Source organism: Hemicordylus capensis, chromosome 1 (genome assembly GCF_027244095.1).
Source record: "Hemicordylus capensis ecotype Gifberg chromosome 1, rHemCap1.1.pri, whole genome shotgun sequence".
Lineage (NCBI taxonomy): Eukaryota > Metazoa > Chordata > Lepidosauria > Squamata > Cordylidae > Hemicordylus > Hemicordylus capensis.
In genome coordinates, this window is record NC_069657.1 from 8,072,274 (window position 1) to 8,079,189 (window position 6,916).

Below are 6,916 nucleotides of genomic sequence, written 5' to 3' on the forward strand. Positions count from 1 at the left end.
CTGGAGTGTCTCTCAGCCCGCTTTGGAGATGCTGCCAGGGATTGAACCCGGGACCTTCTACATGGTGAGGAGATGCTCTGCCCCTGAACTCTGGTCCGTCCCATCCATTTTGCGGATTGGCACCTCAGCCCCCTCTTTCATGATAGCAGGGCTGGATCTGGAGCAGGCGTTCTCTGCCTTGGGTGCCCAGATGTTGTTGAACTATCACTCTAAAGGCCATTGTGGCTAGAAATGATGGGAGTTGTAGTCCAGTCATATCTGGGAACCCAAGGTAGAGAACCTTTGCTTAACACCAAATGGCATCAGAGGCATTTCTCTCTCCATTTGTTCAACATGTGAATATAAGAACATAAGAACAGCCCTGCTGGATCAGGCCCAAGGAAGCCCATCTAGTCCAGTATCCTGTTTCACACAGTGGCCCACCAGATGCCACTGGGAAGCCCACAGGCAAGAGCTGAGGAATTGCCCTCTCTCCTTTTGTTACTCCCCTGCAACTGGTACTCGGAGGCATCCTGCCCTTGAGGCTGGAGATCATTTGTTTTAATTCCATTTGTAGTCCCTGTCATGACTTTGACACACAATCGACATGCATGATTTATCCTGTCATACCAGAGGATAAACTTGCACGAATGGATCTGTAAATCTGTATGCACACATGCCATATTTGAACCAATAAACACACCTTGGTTTCCTTTAATCTGACAGAAGCTTTGTAATTTTCAGCAGAACTGAAATGCCTGTCACCCCCACCCCTTGCCCTGAAGCCTGGCGTCCCAGACAACTGCCGGAGTCACTTGCCTCCAAATCCAACCCCGAGTGTTGAGGTGGGAGGCTGTGTCAGCGGGTGGGCCATCGCACACTCCTCCCTGCAAGGGCGTTGTAGTTGTTAGGTATTTAGAAGATCCAGGGCCCAAGCTCACAGCCCCCCACTGTGTTAATTAAACTCAATCATACTCACCCACCAAATAATATTTATGTATGTTTTTTTAGGTCTCAAATATTACTGCAATACAGTGCCTATGAAGGGGGCGGCTGCAGAGAGCTGGGGAGGCCAGAAGCTCTCTCCCCTGCTCTGTCTGGACAGAAGCCTTTCTGGAAGAGGTCAGAGGGGGCTCATGAGGGCTCTGAGCAATTCACTGTGGGCCTGGCCCCTGCCCCATGGGACACCCCCCAATAATGCTCCTGCCTCCCTGCTAAGAAGAGTTGAGAAGGAAAAGAGGGAGAAAACCAGAAACCGAGATTCAGCCTCAGAAAGCTGCCAAGAAGTACAAGTTACTTCTTTGCAATTATCATGTGGTTTTACTTTAAATAATTTCCACCCCGCCCACCCATAAAATGTCCAAGACAGCTCCGAGAGCTGAAAAACACAAAATACTGTACGTAATAAAAATTTAGCTGTTGCATAAGAAGTGAGGATGCAATAGTGGCGAAACAGAGTTCTGTGGGGTTGCCTGTGTGGGATGGCAAACTTGAGCAAAGCCACAATCTTGTTTATTTCCCTGCACAAACTACTCTTCCACCAAAGGCCTCCAAGTGGTACACAGCAAAATGCAAAAACAGGCAGAATCAACGGCCAAGCGACCCCACCCACCCCACACCCACCCGATCTTTAAAATTAAATGGTTTTAAAAACTACAGAGAGCATGGAGATTACACAAACTGCAGCTAATGGTAAAATGATCCACAGGCAGATGCCTGCCAGAACAGGTAATGTGATTGCTAGTTCAGGGATTCCCAGCCTTGGGTCCCCAGATGTTGTTGGACTACAACTGTCATCATCTCCAGCCACAACGGTGGTGGCCACTGTGGCTGGGAATGGTGGGAGTTGTAGTCCAACAACATCTGGGGAACCAGGGTTGGGAACCCTTGTGTTAGCCCAGGGGTTCCCAACCTGTGCCCCTCCAGATGTTGACGAACTACAACTCCTGGCCACAATACACTGTTGCTGGGGATGATGGGAGTTGTAGTTTGGCAACATCTGGAGGCCCACGGGTTGGGAGCCCTTCTGCTTGACAATAAAAAGCAATCAGTGTGGAGGCCTACAGGGTCCATCACCATAACCTTGGGGCCACCAGCAAAAAGGCCCTGTCCTGGGTCACCACCAGCAACCACACCTCTAAAGGAGGCAGGGCATGAAGCTGCGGAAAATCTCGACGTAGGCATGTTCATATATGGGAGGAGGAGGAGGCAGCAGTCGCGAAGAGACTCTCAACTATTCCGGGCGTTAACGGTCACCCGCAGCACTTGTGGCTCCGTGACCCTCTCGGCGCCCTGCCTGCCTGGGGGCTCTGCAGAGATTCCCTTGGGGTCGATGGTTATCGGGGATGCTGCAGTCAATGAGCCCTCCTCCCACGCACCCACCCACCAGGCAGGCCTCTTCTTCTTCTTCTTCTTCCCGCTCTCCGATCGCGCACACAGGCGCGCGCCCCCGCATCCCCTGCCTGCCCGCCTGCGCGCCCCGCGAGAGATGCCCGGGAGGGGCCCCGCCTCTCCCATCCACACGCTCCGCGGGGCGGCGGCGAGCTGGAGGAAGAGCGCTGGACTCGAGCGTGGCTCCCCGGCCTCCTCAGTGGGCCGCCCACCCCGCGAGCGCAGTCCTCCCCGGCTCCTCTCCGGTTCGGGTGCCTTCTCGAAGGGGCCCCCAGGACGGGGGCTTCTCTCTCCCTGGCGGGCAGCCCTCGAGGGCCGCGGCTGGGGAGGGCAGCCCAAAGCGGCATCCTCTGCCCGGGCAAGTCGTCGGATCGCGCCCCGCCGGGGAAGGAGGGAGAGAGCCGGCAAAGACAGACGGAGGGGGCGGCCGCCGGGCACCGTCACCCCGCCCGCACCCCTCCCTTACCTGGGCGGATTATCTGTCAGGAGCCTCGGCGGACCAGTACTAGTAGTAGCAGCAGCAACAGCGACTGGCTCGGGCGGGGCAGCAGCAGGCGGCTCATATATGGACGCCCGTCCCGGGACCGCCCCGTCCCGCCCCAGCAGGCAGCCGCAGCTCCCTTCCCGATGCCTCCCTCCTGCTAAGCCTGGTACCATCCGGCGGCCGGAGCTCTACGTGTCTGCCCCCGCCCCGCCCCCGGGCACCCCCAAAAGCAAGGCGCCCCCCCCCCGCCCGCTTTGCACCAGGGCACGACCCGGAGGGGGTCTCTTAACTTTATTTTCCTCAAGGGGTTCTCAACTGGTCCCCAGATGTTGTGGGACTACAACTCCCATCACCCCCAGCCACAATTGTGAGCGGCAGTCCCACAACATGGGGGGCCCCAAGTTTGAGAAGCCCTGCCTCAGTCCTTTTCCAAAAGGGGATCCCAGGCCAGTGGTGGATGCGGATGATGGGAGTTGTAGTCCAACATCTGGGGATCTGCCCACCCCTGCTTGACAGGCACAACCCCTCTCCTTTGGGGGGTGGGAAGCATCACCTGTTGGATTTCTGCATGCCTCGCAGTCCATCAAGCCCAGTCAGGAATAAAAGGGGGCTGCATCCTCACCTCCAACAACATTGGCCATTTCCCACTTGATTTTTGTAGCCCTGCAGTTGGGCTCTTCGTCCAAGTTCTTCTGGGGAGAGGGAGAGTGCCAAGATGCTCCCTGGGGCCCAAGCAGGGCTTGAAACTGCAATCCTTCCTGCATAGGAACATAGGAAGCTGCCATATACTGAGTCAGAGTCAGACCATTGGTCTCTCTAGCTCAATACTGTCTTTACAGACTGGCACCGGCTTTATTATTATTATAGGCCAAACACACAGATCCAATATACAATGATGAAAAACAGACACAGCAAATGCAAAAGAGTGTAAGAAATATAAATAGGATACAAAAATGCAAAAACGATTTCTAATTGCTTTTATATTTACAATTATGATTAATATTGTGTGTTCTAATTAATTAGTTATGAATTCCTTATTATTTAATAATCACTTATTATGTAATTACTGCCGGAATTCAGTAGATTAATTACTGAAAAGCTTCAGCCAGCGCTCGGTTCCCAGCCTGGGCCGGAATGCATCTCCCTGGCCGCTGCCTCTACAAGTAGAGAAATCCGCTACCCCGCCGCGGCAAACTAGCGCTGGTGGCCTAAACGGGCGAGCGGCCCTATTTGCATGCAAATACGACCACGCCCCCTTCACGCCTGCATCTGACGTCAGACACGGGGGCGTGCCCGGGGCGGTGGGAGGGAGAGGGGCCGCCAGCGTCCTCCCTACGCCGCTGATCATGAGACTCGGATGCATTTTGCGTCTGTTGTGCGTCTGTTTTTCAGGGTAGTTTGGCTCTGCTGCTGCGTGTCGTGTCGTGTTTGTGAGTTGTAGCCCAACCACCTCTCCGGGGCGACCGCTGCGTTATAGTCTCTGTGCCATTCTGTCCACTCCGCAGGCTGCCCACCCCGTCCTGGGGCCTCTTCTAACACTGACTGGGAGCAGCTTCTGCGCCCCTTCTCCAGCGGCCGAGCTCCATTCGGGGAGCGCGGAAGAAGAAGGCGCCTTCCACCCGCCCGCCAGCCTGGCTTCCAGGCGCAGCTCTCCTGAGCGCAACATGCCGCCTAAGGCACGCACGGGAGGGCTTGGCCAGCCGCCCTTTGCCCTCTTCTTGGAAAGAGGCTGTGAGGTGCTGCCTGCCTGCCTGCCTGCCTGCCCGCTGCCTCTCGGCCGTATCGTGCCGCACATCAGCAGATGACATCCAGCCCGCCTATCAGCAGGATACCACACGCTGGAGCCTTGCACCCAGGGAGCCCCTCCCGTGTGGGTGTGGCGCCCCCTCGTCATCTTTGTTTGACGTCTGGAAAGGAAACTCTGCAGTCTGGCTGGCACCGGCTGCCTCCAAAGCTCTTGCCCTTTGACTGGTGATTAAGTGCCATCAAGCCTGTGTCGACTCTCAGCGGCCACATAGTTCTTCTCTCCAGGACGGTGTTCTGTCTTCCACTTGGCCTTGAAGGTCTATCAGTGGTGCCTTCATTGCTGTCGTCATCGAGTCCATCCACCTTGCTGCTGGTCGTCCTCTTCTTCTCTTTCCTTCCACTTTCCCCAGCATTATGGATTTCTCAAGGGAGCTGGATCTTCGCATAATGTGTCTGAAGTACGATAGTTTGTATTGTTGGTCTACGACCAAAATAAAGTTTTACTTACTATGATCATTTGAGCCTGGTCATTTGTGTCTCGAGTGAAAGTTCTGGATTGATTTGTTCTAGGATCCATTGGTTTGTTTTCCTGGCTGTCCATGGTCTCCTCAAAAGTCTTCTCCAGCACCAAAGTTCAAAAACGTCAATGCTTTCTCTATCCTGCTTCTTCAAAGTCCAGCTTTCACATCCATAGAGTGTCACGGGAAAAACCATCTACCCTTTAGGGTAGCCAGTTATCTCCTGGCTGCCTCCTCTAGCGCTTGTTCCGTGGCAGGCAGCCTAGCACTTCTGTCACCATCAGGATTATCGCTTTGCTTTGCAACTTGGCACCCAGACTGAGCCCAGGGGCATTCCCCGTGGAGGAGCACAGTGCCTGGCATCTGGGCATCATCCCCAGGGGAATGCTAATCTTTGCTGCTTTGTACTTGGGCACAGTGAGGAAATGACTTGACTAGCAAGCCAGAGGTTGCCGGTTCAAATCCCCGAACACCTATATTGAGCAGCAGTGATGTAGGAAGATGCTGAAAGGCATCATCACCATCTCATACTGCGCGGGAGGAGGCCATGGTAAACGCCTCCTGTATTCTAACAAAGACAACCACAGGGCTTTGCGGTTGCCAGGAGCCGATACCGACTCAAGAGTGGAAGTCCGACTCGGGAGTCAGCACACTTTGCTTTACTTGGGCACAACCTGTCTCCACGTCTTCCAACCAGAGATTCAAAATCATCATCATGGAAGAAATTTTGTTGGATCAACTTCTATCGGCATAGGCCTGCGTGTTTTAGAGTTGCACAGAATGCTTCATGAGGCAGAACAGAATGAGAGCTAACTTCCAGACTCAGAGAGAGAGAGAGAGTTGGTGAGAACAGATGAAGGTGAATCTGCATTTACTGATAGATCTCTGGGTGTGTTTAAGTAAATCAGGAAGTGTTCCTGATTCCCAGTTATTTCGATACTGCCCACTGCTTTAATTTAGCTGAGTTGTGGGAGCTACCTTGACCACTTCTTTCTGGAACTGGAAAAGCAGGATAAAAGTTGTCTAATAAATACAACAACCCTGTGAGGTCAGCATTATCATGCCTATATTGCAGGGGGCAGCCTTAGCTAATGATATCTAGTAAGTTCATGCAGAGGCCAGATTCAAATGGGGAACATCCTGATTTATAGCCACCATAATAATCTGTTCATTGCATTTGTAATTGCACCAGTGTTCCCTCTAACAGGAATCCCCAAATGTTGACTACAACTCCCAGAATCCCCAACCAAAGGCCATTGCAGCTGGGGATGCTGGGAATTGTAGTCAACAACATCTGGGAATCCCTGTTATAGGGAACACTGAATTGCATCTTTCCCCCAAGGAACGTAGGATAGTGTACATAGTTCCCCCGCCATCATTTATCCTCACAACAACCCTGCAAGGTAGAGAAGGCTGAGAGAGAGTGGCTAGCCCACAGTAGCTCAGTGAGCATCACAGCTGAGGGGATTTGAACTCAGATCTCTCCAGTCCTAGTCTAATGACTAGTGTGCCATTAGAGCCAGCGTGGTGTAGTAGTTGGAATGCTGGACTAGGACCGGGGAGATCCGAGTTCAAATCCTCATTCAGCCATGATACTTGCTGGTGATTCTGGGCCAGTCAGTCTAACCTACCTCACAGGGTTGTTGTGAGGAGAAACTTAACTTAATGTACACTGCTCTGGACTCCTTGGAGGAAGAGTGGGATGTAAATGTAAATGTAATATCAATGTTCAGCTAACCAGTACTCTGGCTATCCATCACCATGCTGAGAGAAAAGTGGCTTCCCTGCATCCACCAAG

At 53.2% G+C, this 6,916-nt stretch overlaps 1 protein-coding gene across 2 annotated transcripts in view; it reads right to left on the bottom strand.

The window, feature by feature from the left end:
- Window positions 1-2,985, bottom strand: part of LGALS3 (galectin 3) — a 32,008-nt gene extending 29,023 nt beyond the window's left edge. The window contains exon 1 of one of the 2 annotated variants that reach the window (XM_053286955.1): window positions 2,837-2,985. The gene's annotated coding sequence lies outside the window, so the exon portion shown is untranslated. The remainder of the gene's footprint in view (window positions 1-2,836) is intronic. The other variant, XM_053286954.1, reaches the window with a different exon arrangement.
- Between the last annotated feature and the right edge of the window lie 3,931 nt (window positions 2,986-6,916).